Source organism: Lipotes vexillifer, unplaced genomic scaffold (assembly GCF_000442215.2).
Source record: "Lipotes vexillifer unplaced genomic scaffold, Lipotes_vexillifer_v1.1 scaffold91, whole genome shotgun sequence".
NCBI classification, from domain to species: Eukaryota; Metazoa; Chordata; class Mammalia; order Artiodactyla; family Lipotidae; genus Lipotes; species Lipotes vexillifer.
This window is the reverse complement of record NW_006777583.1, coordinates 1,280,391-1,294,543: the sequence shown is the minus strand read 5'-3', so window position 1 is coordinate 1,294,543 and position 14,153 is coordinate 1,280,391. Positions and strand designations below refer to the sequence as shown.

The 14,153-nt window shown below is 37.7% G+C and overlaps 1 protein-coding gene across 1 annotated transcript in view; it reads right to left on the bottom strand.

Annotated features, from left to right (window-relative positions):
- Positions 1-14,153, bottom strand: part of CAMK4 (calcium/calmodulin dependent protein kinase IV) — a 224,016-nt gene that overhangs the window by 62,591 nt on the left and 147,272 nt on the right. The window lies entirely within an intron of this gene.

Sequence of the window (14,153 nt, the reverse complement as noted above, 5' to 3'; positions counted from 1 at the left end):
GAGAATAAATTTTGGAGTTTTCCCTCCTCTTAAATTTTTTGGAATAGTCTGAGAAGGATAGATATTAATTCTTTTTTATATGTAGCTCCTCTCTCCCATTCCCTCACTCACTCTCTCTCATCTGCTTTTCTTTTCTAAATAAATGACTTGCTCTTTTTGTATAGATTTGGGCAAGAACTTATTCTTTGAAATTAAAGTCTTTCCTTTTTTAATTTCAAGAATTTTCCTGAGTTAGAATGTTTCATATTTATTTTCTTCCACTGCTTTGGTTTTCTTCTTTGGGGTAAGCAATTACACACATATAAGAGGTTTTCTACTTTATGGAACCAAATAAACAAAATAAGAAATGAAAGAAGAGAAATAACAACAAATACCACAGAGATACAAAAAAAAAAATCATAAGAGAATACAGTGAACAGTTAAATGCCAACAAATTTGACAACCTAGAAGAGATAGAAAATTTTCTAGAAACATACAACCTGTCAAGACTAAATCAGGAAGAAACAGACAATCTGAACAGACTGATCAGTAGTATTGAAATTGAATTTGTAATAATAAAAAAAAAAAAAACTCCCAGCAAACATAAGTCCAGGAGCAGACAGCTTCATAGGGGAATTCTAGCAAACATATAAAAGAATTAATATCTATCCTTCTCAGACTATTCCAAAAAATTTAAGAGGAGGGAAAACTCCAAAGTTTATTCTCTGAGGCCACCATTACCCTGATACCAAAGCGTCAAAGACAATACAAAAAAAGAAAATTATGGGCCAATATCTCTGATGAATATAGATGCAAAAATCCTCAATGAAATATTAGCAAACCAAATTCAACAATATATAAAAAAGGATCATACACTATGATCAAGTGGGATTTATTCCAGGGATGCAAGGACGGTTCAATATTTGTATATCAATCAATGTGATGCACGACATTAACAAAAGGAAGGATAAAAATCACATGATCATCTCAATAGGAGCAGAAAAAGCATTTGACAAAATTCAACATCCATTCATGATAAAAACTCTCATCAAACTGGGTATAGAAGGGACATATCTCAAAATAATAAAGGCCATTTAAGACAAACCCATAAAAAAAAAAAGACAAACCCATAGCTAACAACATACTCAACAGTGAAAAGCTAAAAGCTTTTCCTCTAAAATCAGGAACAAGACAAGGATGCCCATGCTCTCCACTTCTATTTAACACAGTATTGGAAGTCTTAGCCACAGAAATCCAACAAGAAAAAGAAGTAAAATCATACAAATTGGGAGGGAAGAGGTAAAACTGTAACTATCTGCAGATGACATGATACTATAATATAGAAAATCCTAAAGTCTCTACAAAAAAACTATAAGAACTAATAAATGAATTCAGGCAAATTGCAAGATGCAAGATTAATATACAGAAATCTATTGCTTTTCAATACACTAATAATGAACTACCAGAAAGAGAAAGGAAGAAAGCAATCCTGTTTAAAATTGTGTCAAAAAGAATAAAACGCCTAGGAATAAACTTAACCAATGAAGTGAAAGACCTATACTTTTAAAACTATAAAACACTGATGAAGGAAACTGAAGGTGATACAAAGAAATGAAAAGATATCCCATGTTTTTGGATTGGAAGAATTAATATTGTTAAAATTTCCATACTACCCAAAGCAATCTACAGATTTAATGCAATCCCTATCAAACTACCCATGACATTTTCCACAGAACTAGAATAAATAATCCTAAAATTTCTATGGAACCATAAAAAACCCCAAGTTTCGAAAGCAATCTTGGGAAAAAAGAACAAAGCTGGAGGTATCATGCGCCCTGCCTTCAGACTATACTACAAAGCTACAGTAATCAAAACAGCATGGAACTGGTACAAAAATAGATACATAGATCAGTGGAACAGAAAAGAGAGCCCAGAAATAAACCTACACACTTATAGTCAATTAATATATGACAAAAGAGGAAGAGTATACAATGGAGAAAAGACAGTCCCTTCAATAAGTGGTACTGGGAAAACTGTACAGCTACGTGTAAAAGAATGAGATTGGAACATTTCTTCATGCCATATACAAAAATAAACTCAAAATGGATTAAAGACATAAATGTAAGACCTGAAACCACAAAACTCCTAGAAGAGACTGTAAGCAGAATACTCTTTGACATAAATCATAGCAATATTTTATCAGATCTGTCTCCTTAGCAAAAGAAGTAAAAGCAAAAGTAAGCAAATGGGACCTAATTAAATTTAAAAGTTTTTGCATTGCAAAGGAAACCACTGACAAAATGAAAAGATGACCTACTGAATGGGAGAAAATATCTGTAAATGATATGAACAATAAGGAATTAATATCTAACATATATAAAGAGCTCATACAAGTCAATATCAGAAAAACAAGCAAGCTGATTAAAAAATGGGCAGAAGACCAGAATAGACATTTACCCAAAGAAAACCTACAGATGGCCAACAGGCACATATAAAGATGCTTAACATCACTGATCATCAGAGAAATGAAAATCAGAATCATAGTGAAATATCACTTCACACCTTACAGAATGGCTATCATAAAAAAAACCCACAAATAACAAATGCTGGCAAGGATGTGGGAAAAAGGGAACTCTTGTGCACTATTGGTGGGAATGTAAATTGGTGCAACCATACTGGAAAACAGTATAAAGGTTCTTCAAAAAACTGAAAATAGAACTACCATATGATCCAGCAATTTCACTCCTGGGTATATATCCAAAGAAAATGAAAACACTAATTCAAAAAGTTACATGCACCCCAATGTTCACAGCAGAATTACTTACAATGGCCAAGATATGGAAGCAACCTAAGTGCCCATCAACAGATGAATGGATAAAGATGTAGTATATATACATAATGGAATATTACTCAGCCATTTTCATTCACAATTCTATTTTATCATCCATTCAAATAACTAAGCCAATCCAAATTTAAATGACAGATGCTTTAATTGGGCTTTAGTAGCTGAAACTGCTGAGACACTATACACTTCAAGCTTCTGATGACTTTTAAAATGCTTCCAGTGTACACATGTATATAGGATACTTTTATAACCTCCCTGATGAAAACCTAATATTGAAGTAGCAGCTGAACCCAGAGCCAGCACTTAGTGGTAGAGGCTGCAGGTCCCTCCTCTCCATCTTCTTTTGCACTTGGGAAGCACAGCAACATCTGGGTAGAGTTCTAGCTTTGACTTCTGTCTCCTCATCTCTTGGGGTCCATTCCTTAGCATGCTAACTTTTTTTTCTTGTTTTGTTTGTATCTTGTTTTTTTGTTTGTGTTGGGCTTTTGTTTTCCCTTTGTGTGTGTGTGGTTTGCAATGATGTACTTGCCTAAACTTTGAATTGCACTTTTTAATAAATATTTGTAACAATTAAAAAAAAATGAATGAAATTCTGCCATTTGCAACAATGTGAATGGACCTAGAGAGAATTATGCTTTGTGAAATAAGTCAGACAGAGAAAGACAAATACTCTATGCTATCACTTATGTGTGAAATCTAAAAAATAAAACAAACTAATATATATAACAAAACAGAAACAGATTCACAAAGAGAACAAACAAGTGGTTACCAGTGGGGAGAGGGGAGAAGGGAGGGGCACGATAAGGGTAAGGGATTAAGACACAAACTACTATGTATAAAACAGATAAGCAACAAGGATATATTGAACAGCACAGGTAAATATAGCCATTGTTTTGTAATAACTTTAAGTGGAGTATAATCTATAAAATCACTATGTTGTACACCCGAAACTAATATTGTAAAACAAGCATACTTGAATTAAAGTTTTTCTACTTTTGATTTACATTGTTCTTTTTACTATGATTTTCTTAATTTTATTTTATTTTGCAATATTAATTTATAATTTCATCTATTTTGTGGGCATACCCTCCCGACATGCTTTCACTGCCTAAGGGGACCCTATTCTACTCCTTATTTTCTGTCCTCTTATAATCATTTTGTATTGTAATTAACTGAGCCACATCTCAGTTAAATTTGTTTTCTTAACCTTTTGACAGAGTGGTAGGTCAGGATATCTATTCTAGTTTCATGGCTCTCGACTTTCTGGTTACTTTCATGAAGCATTCAAAAATTGGACTTCGTACTTTCTGAGATCTCTTCTCTATCTGGAACATCATTCCCTTTCCTCTACCATCTCTACTCTGATTACTAAAGTCTCTTTCCAGAAGTTTCTCCTAAACACAGGGTTTTTTCCCCCCAAAGAGGCTTTAGATATTAATTTCATGAGTTCACAGGGCCTTGACTGCATTAGTCTCTTCAAGCCTTACTGTGGCTGTAGCCCTCGCACTTCTCGGAAATTTGCATACCAAAAAGCCCTCAGCTGGGCTTCCCTGGTGGCGCAGTGGTTGAGAGTCCCCCTGCCGATGCGGGGGATACGAGTTCCTGCCCCGGTCCGGGAAAATCCCACATGCCATGGAGCGGCTGGGCCTGTGAGCCATGGCCGCTGAGCCTGCGCGTCCGGAGCCTGTGCTCCGCAACGGGAGAGGCCACAACAGTAACAGGCCCGTGTACCACAAAAAAAAAAAAAAAAAAAAAAAGCCCTCAGCTTTCTTCTTATACTGGCCCATCCTGCTCCCAAAGATTCGGAGATTTTAGAGATTTGAGTATTCTCCTATTCTTAGTTCCATCACATGCTCTCTTGCTTCCTTTGCTTCTTCTTACATAAATGCTAATACCATGTGGCTCTTGCAAATTGTCATTAGTTTGTCCTCATTCACTCATATTTTAGCTTCATGGAGATACCTTGTCATCTGGTTTTGCTATAGATACTGTCAGTGAGGTTTTGGTTTTTTAGTCCTAGTTTCTCTGTCTATTCTTATGGGGATACTTGGGAAGACTGAAAGACTACTTTGTTGTGGTTTCTGTCTTCCCAGAATTTCAAGAGAAAACATTTTTGATAGACTGTAGATCACCAACTTGTACAAGATGCTTTCAGCTGACAAAAAGTTGTGGTAAAGACATTTGAAAAAGGTCAATTCAAAACATGAGACAAAACAACAAAAAACAATTCTAAAAAATTGTTGACTTTTTGTAATTTTGGATTGAAATTTTTCTTAGATGGTTAGTACCTCAAATAGTATAGTTATTTTTCAGAAAGTACGTTCTTTCTTTAATGTTGCAGCAAGAAGTTTTAAGTTCTCAAAGTAGCTGGTGTTAGAAGCTGAATTTTGAAAATGTTTACAAAATAGGGCATGAACAGAACAGATAGGACAAAATAAAAAAGATGTATTACAAGAAGATACCTTAATGATCATAATTATTAAGATCCAGGAAAACTATATTGATGCAAAAATTCCGACCTTCCTCCATTCAATTATTTTGAACATTGCCAAGAAACACAAACTCATCATATTTTTAAAGGATGAAAGATGGAATATCCCTCCTCACCTTTTTATTTATTGGATACCTGTTATGCACCAGGGTCAAATAAAATGTGAAAATAGATTAAAATATTCAGGGGGTTATTATTAATTGGTTCTTAAAAATAAGTTTTCATATGATATTTCCTTAGAATACGAATTTTTCCAACTCATGATTAAGTTACGTAATCTACTTACTAAAATTTTAATTGAAATGGTTTCTTGAACTATACTTTCTGAACATTGTTAAATAGAGTATGAGAGAAGGGGAAAAGAAGGACTATGTGTCAGTGTAAGTTGAGAACTTCGGCTCCCATTGCATTATCCTCTGCGTTGCTCTCTAAATGTGGATTCTGTGGTACATCCATCAGCCAACACAAATGTAATTAGTGTGTCCTCTGTGCGCTGCACCTGCTTGGTTTTCTCCAGTTGTTAAAGGAAGGGAGTTGTTACAAAGATGATGGAAAAGAATGGCTGATAATTAACTTTTTTTTTCCATCTCCCATTCTCCCCAGAAGGGGAGAGAATCAATTACCTCCTGCCTGCCATAAACAGTGTGGATTTTCCCATGGTCACTCTTCAAGACTAGAGCTTTACCACAACAGCTTTGTGATACCCCTCCAGGGAGTGCTACTCATGGCTTAGTTTATGCAAGAAGTACTCTTTGGGGTTGTTACAGAACCAACTTGCACAGCCATGTGCAGCCTTCCTGATGGGAATCCCTCCTTGTCTGTTAAATACACATGAGTTCTTATGAGCATCCCCACCCCTTAGAAAGGAAGTGCTTCAGCCACTAGAATTTCCTCTCTATCATTTGCTTTACTATGAATTCTCAAGCTTTGACCTAAATATGATATTTTTGCATTTTCATTTTGATATAATTTAGGGTTAAATGCCTGTGTTCAGAACATGTCCTTGTGTGAATGTCTAGTGACTGGCTGGATGGAGGAGTGAATTTTCTTGGGAGCTGTTTTCAGGTAACATAGAGGTAAGAATAGTAGGTATAAGAAGAATGGTGAAAATTTCATTAATTTTCTATAATATATATGTTAATTAGTAATATACTTCATCTAATTAATGGAGAGGATGCATTCTAACAAATATATCCATTCATTTATTTATTCAATAAATATTATGGAATGACCACCATGTGCTGGGCACTCAATAGTAAACCAGACATGGCCTCTGCACTCATGGGGTTTTCTTGGTATGAGTAGACAGACAACAATCAACACAGTGTGCTAAACGCTGTGATAGAAATATTAGAGAATGGTCTGGGAGCTCCTAGAAAGGGGAGGCAATTTATTCTGGAGGCTATGCAGGGTGAGAAAAGGATTCCAGAGGTAGTTCAGACCTGAAGGACTTACAGAAGTTTTCTAGCTGTAGGAAGAGTGGGAGCTGCGGGTAGGATAGGTGTAGGGGAGGAGTATGGGATTGGAGAGAAGGGAAACTGTTCTAAGAGAAAGGACCAAGACTACAGTGAGGATTAGATTGTGAGGATGGGGTAATAATATTTAATCAATATTTTAAACTGTCTAATGTGAGCCAGGTACTTGCTGGATTTAATAAAGAATAAGATTTGGGTTCTGCCCCAGATGAGACCACAGATAGTAGAGAAAATACTAATAAATACATCATCATAGATGTAATATATGTTATACTAAGGTTTGTACAGCCAAGAAATTTATTAATTTTTTTGTCAGAAACATCTCTAGAGCAGACGTGTGGGGCAGGAGCACAAATGCAGGTGCCTTCCCCACCTCGTCTCACGTGAACTCTGCACACCATAGTTTGGTCCTACCATCAGAACTCAACTGTTTCTCTTCCAGGCTCCTTTTGCTAAAAGGAATTTTGTTCCCAGCTGATTTGTTCATCAGAGTGTCACAGGGATAGGTCTCTGAAACTCAGACATTCAATTTAAAATATTTTATAAGTTGAGCCAGGCCATCCATGACTGACTGGGAAGAGCAATAGCAGGGAACTTCTCAAGTTGCAAATGCAGGTTTGTAACTTAGAGCTAAGATTGTAGGTGAAGATATTAGTGACCAAGCAAAGGAAAGTGAAGTCGTGCAATCTTTTTCTCTTCATTTAGGTAGCAAGACTACAGCAGATGTGTTTGGTCGATGTCTTCTGCTGGGTATTGTGGGAAAAATTCTTAGCCTTCTCACTAGACTGTTGCTTTGATCACCCATGGAGCCTCGCTCCAAGTCTCGCTCACAGTAGGCGGTCAATAAATATTTGTGGAATCAATACTAATTGCTAGGTGAATGGATGCCAGAAAAATTTCAGACTGTGGACATCTGGACAACTCCTTTGCCTATGTTCCTTATCATGTAGAACAAAAGTGCTGGACTGGGAAGTGATGCTCACTTGTTGCAAGCACACTGGCCATGGATCTAGAGGGAGAACCGCTGGTATGTATACATGCTTCCCAAAGCAACATGCAACAGGTAGAAACGTGACTGTTGTCCTTAGGAATAAACTCACAGTTACATGGTTCCTAGATATTATTGTAATAACATGGATCTTTTTAGAAACTTATTTTGAACAAAATCAAAGTGATTCAATTCAGCAAAACAGAGTATTTGTTTCATGAGGCAACAAATAACAATTCCTACAAAAAATTTAGTTGAACTTAAAAAAAAATGCCAATTAAGTTGAACCACATATACACAGTTAAGAGTTTATAGCTTTATGCAAAATATACTAGTGACTTCAATTTTTAGAAGCAACAATACGTTCAATCATTATAGGGGTTTTAGAGCTGTAAAAATAGGAGAATAATTTTGGTTGATATTTTTGTCTTTTGCATTTAAACATACTTATCGCTATATTTCTTTTCAGATTTAGTAATTTCCTTTTCATGTTTCTTACATAATAAGAAGGCAGTTAAGATGCTATCTGCGTTTTAAGATCATTTTCAAAGGTCCAGGGCCATGTAGTTTGTAGCTATGCTGCACAATTTCCTGTTGCTCCATTGTCAGCTGTGCTAAAAATAAAACCTCTCCTAGGATTTTAATCACAACACTGACCCAAAAGGCTGCCCTGGTGTCCCAGTTCCTACAGGTCTCTCAGTCACTAACAGGCCTAGCTACATCTGGAGATCTGGGAAGGAATCACAATGGGGTGTGTTTCCTTCGACTCCCAGGCTGTGATTCTTTGGCCTCAATAGGCGTTATCACTCCAAGACCATGCCTTTTACTTCCACTGTTTGCTATGTTGGCCCACATGCTCTTTCCCACAGTTGGGACTGTTTTTCCTCTCATCATTTTAAACTTGTAGGATGAGAAAACACAGGCAATGCCTTTTTCTCTCCAAGGATCTGCTTTAAAATATGACTTTTGTACATTTGCTTCTGTCACCTTAATTGCTGCAAATTGAATTGAGCTCATCTCCAGCCCAGCAGTTAGCACAGACAATGCAGCTGAAGAGCTCTAATCCAATCATATCCTGAGGCCCTCAGACTTCCTGGCACAAAGATTAAGAGCCCTACTGCTCTCCCCACCAATGGCAGCTTTTTCTTAAATGGACATGTTATTAGATGACTGTAAGTTTATATGAGAAAGACATTGGTCTGGTGAAAATGTGTACTGAAGGATTGAATGACACAGGGTAAAAGCCCCTAATAATATGAGTTTCAGGAACCAAGTTTTAAGGGCTGCCAGTACATCATTATGCTGCTACATACAAAACTGTATTTAAATGAATTCCGCTGTACCCTGTGTAAATCTACCACTCCTACATAAGCTTCATTCACTGCTTTTTCTTATTACATTCATGTCACCTTTGTCTGTATTGATGTTTTTTCTAAGAATTCTCCCAAAGAGTATTAAGTTCATATGCTTTAAAAAAACAGTTTCAAAGGGTACTACTAGCACCTGTTAAATTTGAGAAGCTAGGGAGAGAGTGAGGGAATTGTGGATCATTGTGGGTGCTGGCCAAAGAGTTGACAGTATAGGAGAAAGAGGAGGCCAAATCAAATTGTAGACCTGGCAATAGGCCTAAGGGATTCCCAGTCCAATTCTCTCATACTGTAAATGAAAAGCCTGACCCAAAGATATATAAATTGCCCAAGAGCATAGAGTTTATTCAATCATTCATCTGACAAATATCTAAAAATTGCTTGCTTTCTGTCTAGAACAGCTTCTAAGATGGACATGAAGATACTCATATCTAACCCCCCGGTCAGTGTGCTCTGCCTTGGCCATCACTTTGCCCTTCCCTCTACCCTTCACCTGCTAATTTTCTATTTCCCATTTAAGATTCAGCTCAAAAGGCTCTATTAGCTCCCTGAAGTCATTTCTGGCTTAGAAGACCCCCTTAATTTGTAACCAATGTACTGTGTTTATGCCCCAATTATAGCATTTTATCTTCCCCACATGAATCCTTACAGCCAAATTTGTGACCAGTCTCTAGCAAATGCAAAGTATCTTGTGATAGGTTTTTTGTGTACTACTGATTCTTATCTTTATTTTTTTAGTCCCTTGTCATCCTTTATTTTTTTATCTTGTGATAGCATGTACTAGGTAAGTACTAGGTAAGCCTAGTACACTTTTTTGGAGGTGATGGTAGTATTAAAAGTAATATTGGGGTCCATATCACAGTTTACTTTCCCTCTTCTAGACCGTGAGCTACTTGAGGGTGAAGATAACGTCCTCTGGTTAACACGGTGGTGAGAAGAGAATAATAAAGTGGGTAGTGAATCTGAAATGGTAGAATGAGGCCAGACTATAAGGGGTTTTGTTTGCCATTTTAAAAGAATTTACTTGAACTAAAAGTAGTGAGTAGCCTTCTGGGCTGATCTGTGATGAAATGAGTGCTTTAAACATGGATGGAAGAGAGTGAAACTAATGCCAGTTAGGAGTCTATTGCAATGGGAAAGAGAATGTGAAGGCTCAAAAGGACAGAAGCAGTGGGAAAGGGGAGAGGGAATGGATTTGAGATCTGCTCACAGAAAGAATTATGGGGAGGGGGGGCAGGGAGAAGTGAGAGGAAGAGGGAGAAATCAGTGATTAGCTTAGCTGTTAGGTCAGTTCACAGAAGTAGGGAGGAAAAGCAAGATTGAGAGTTGAGGGAAAGATGCTGAGTTCATTTCAGGACATATTGATTTAGAGGTGCCTATGGGACTCGTAGGTGAAAATATCTAGCAGATTGTTGAAAATACTGTTTCCATCTCTGCTGAGGCAACAGTTACCAATGTGACTGAAGCCACAGGAGAGCATCCAATTTACCTACGGAGAATGTATGAAGAACCTTAGGAAAGGCAGACATTTAAGGGATGAAAAGAGGAAGAGGAACTCAAGAAAGGGATCAAGATAAAGAAAACCAAAAAGTAAGATAAAAACCAAGGGAAAAAGATGCTGTCAAAAACTGTACTAAAGATATGGAGAGATTTAACCAACACTATAAACTAACACAGACCAGATTCTCCAAAAACACATAGCCTCTGGCCTCGGCAGATCCTTAGTGCTTCTGGAAAGTCCTTATTCTCGTCTGTTCTCACATTTCCAAGCTCTACCACTTCTTTCCTCAAGTGTTCTATTCCATTCTCTCCCAGCCATTGTTAGGCGATCGATTTCTCTTCAACAATACCGAAAGAATAAAGCTTATCAAGTCTGAGCTACTTAAACCTCTTACACTCTCCTCTCCCCCAACACAATCCCATTCCCAGCCCTAGGCAACCACTGCTTTGCTTTCTGTCTCTATAGGTTTGCCCCTTCTGGAAATTCCAGATAAACGGAGTCATAAAATATGTAGTCTTTCCTGTCTGTTTTTTTTTTTTTTTTAACTTAGCATAATGTTTTTGAGGTTCATCCATGTTACAGTATATATCAAAGGAACATTCCTTTTCACTGGTGAATGATATTCCACTGTACATTTTGTTTGTTCATTTGCCTGTTTATGGACAATATAAGTTATTTCCTCTCTTGGAACACACCCTACTCTGTCTGAAGGCATCCATTTGAGCCTGCTGTGATGCCCCCATGGGACTCTGACCAAGAGTCTCATATCTTTTCCCAACATCCACGAAGGTGTACAAGGCTAACTTGTTAGTTTGTAAGTAGGCTAGAATTATATCCCAGCCCTGATATTAAGTCCTCTTTTTCAAAATTGTTGCGACTATTGTAGGTCCTTTGATTCTTCTGCAGCTTGACTATGCTTCTGAGGAACAGGGAAACTTTTTGTAAAACAAATCCTTTTATGTGGCCCTAGATCTTATTCCTTCAGTGTCTTCTCTGGGATGTTCCAAATAAAAGTCCTTCTCACACAGATCTCTCCTGCTTCCCCATCCTGTAGCCTCCTTCCCATCAGCAAATTAATGTGTTACCAGTGTGCCAGCTTAAAATAATAAATAAGCCTCCATTTATCCTGTGTCCCTTTCTACTACCTCACTTTTATTTTTCCCTTCAGAGCCAAGCTTCTGGGAAAAGTAGACTTTAAATCTAGTCCAAATCAAAGTATATGTTTTCTTCATATGTACCCAGATAAAATTGCATAAGGGAAGACGTATTTAAAATATCCATGGTTGAAAAACAAGTATATATATATATTAACGTTTAAGTTAAGCCAACACTTAAGCAGAACAAAATGTTACATTACTAATTTGAAGTTTTATTTTTAAGTATTAAGAGTACTGGCATTGGGCTTCTCTGGTGGCACAGTGGTTGAGAGTCCGCCTGCCGATGCAGGGGACACGGGTTCATGCCCCGGTCCGGGAAGATCCCACATGCCGCGGAGCGGCTGGACCCGTGAGCAATGGCCGCTGAGCCTGCGCGTCCGGAGCCTGTGCTCCACAACGGGAGAGGCCACAACAGTGAGAGGCCCGTGTACGGCAAAAAAAAAAAAAAGAGTACTGGCATTTGCTTACATAGCAGCAGCATGGCATGGTAGAAAAATCATATGCTTTGGAATCTAACATACTTGAGTCCAGTTTCATTTAATTATTGTTGTTGTAATTATTAGATCCAATGTAAACTGAGTGACCTAATGGTAGTTAACGGAACACTCTGATCCTCAGTTATCTGGTCTACAAAATGTATATACCAAGGCCTACCTTGTATATGTGTTGCTGTGAGGATTAAATGAGATCATGGTTAGTAAAATGCCCTGCCACTGCCAGGACCCCAAAAGGCACTCACAAATGGCCCTCATTATAGTGACCAATTATCCTTTTAGACAGTAAGATTTTATAGGTGTTCACTTTAGACAATTACATTAATGACTAATTTTTGACACAATAGTCTTCACAAATTCAGATGTGTTCTGATTTGGGTTAACGAGAATACCAACCATGACACAACTCCATGGAGACTGGAGAAAAGACTTAAGTTCCCTTTCTAGAATCTTTTCCTAATGACAATGTCCTGAAAATTCCATTTACTTCCACCAAGAGTAAGAGGCCCAGGAATGCTGAAGTAGAAACGACTATTAGGACTGATATACTAGGACTCTGTCAGGTAATTAATGGGGTATATTCATAATTCCCAAACATAAGCACTGCTTCTCCTGCATGTTGATGACTTGTTTGGAAAGAGAATATTTTCACTTTTGGGAAATGAAAAAAGAAAGTCTGTAGTCAGACAGATGTGAGTTTCAGGCCTGACTTTATGACTTATCAATTTCTACAGTTGGTGTTCTTGAAAAAAATGGGGATAATAATGCCTTAGAAAAACATGAAGGGTGATTGAATGAGTTAAATCATACACAGTTTTGCATAGGACCAACCAATACATCAGGGATTCTCCATAAACACAATAAACAATAGTTTATTCCCTTGGAAATGATTTAAAAGGTGCTAACTGGATTTAATAAGAAAGACAGTGAGGCCATATGAGGAGGAAGAGTTGGACGAAAAGACACACCAGCTGCCTATTTGGGGAAGATCATTTACCTTGACTCATTCTCAGTTTCCACATCTGTATAGTGGGGACAATGCTCTTCATCTGCTTGCCCCAAACGGTTGACATAAAAGAGGAAGACACACTAGTGTCTGTGAAAGAACTTTTAAAACCACATGTACTGAATTTTTGCTCTCAGTAATGGTGGGGTAGACAAGTGTACAGGGAAGAACAATGAAAACAAGCTAAATAAAATATATTTTAAAGTATATTTGAAGACATCTCAGAGTTACCAAGGAAGTTAAGGCTTTAGCAGCCAAGATCTAGAAGAGAAGAAAAACCCAGAGAAGCAAACCTGATATCTGATGCCTAGGCTTTCCCTTTAAAAGCATTTACTGATTCTAAATCAGTAGCTGATGGGCCATCTCACAGGGTAGAGGCTGGCATTTAGGGTCTGTCTGTCAAGGATGGGGGGCCCTGGCAAAATCCCCTGGCTTAAATTGGGACCCTTAAAGAGCAAAACCCTATGAGTAACAGTTGACAAGAAATAGATCCACCCTCAGGAAGCCCAGCTTTGAATCAGTCCACTGCCTGATTAGGTTAAAGTGATCTGTTCCTTACCTTAACTGCCTGCTGGAGCAAAATAAAATCTGCTCTTTTGGAAGGCAACAACGTTTAAAGCCTCAAATTCTAAAACCTTTTATATATAATGTTTAGCATTTGAACAAACATAATCTAGCAAGCAAAAACACAAGGAGAAAACAGAAAAAAAATACAATTAAAAATTCATAAGAGGGCTTCCCTGGTGGCGCAGTGGTTGAGAGTCAGCCTGCCAATGCAGGGGACACAGGTTCGTGCCCCGGTCCGGGAAGATCCCACATGCTGCGGAGTGGCTGGGCCCATGAGCCATGA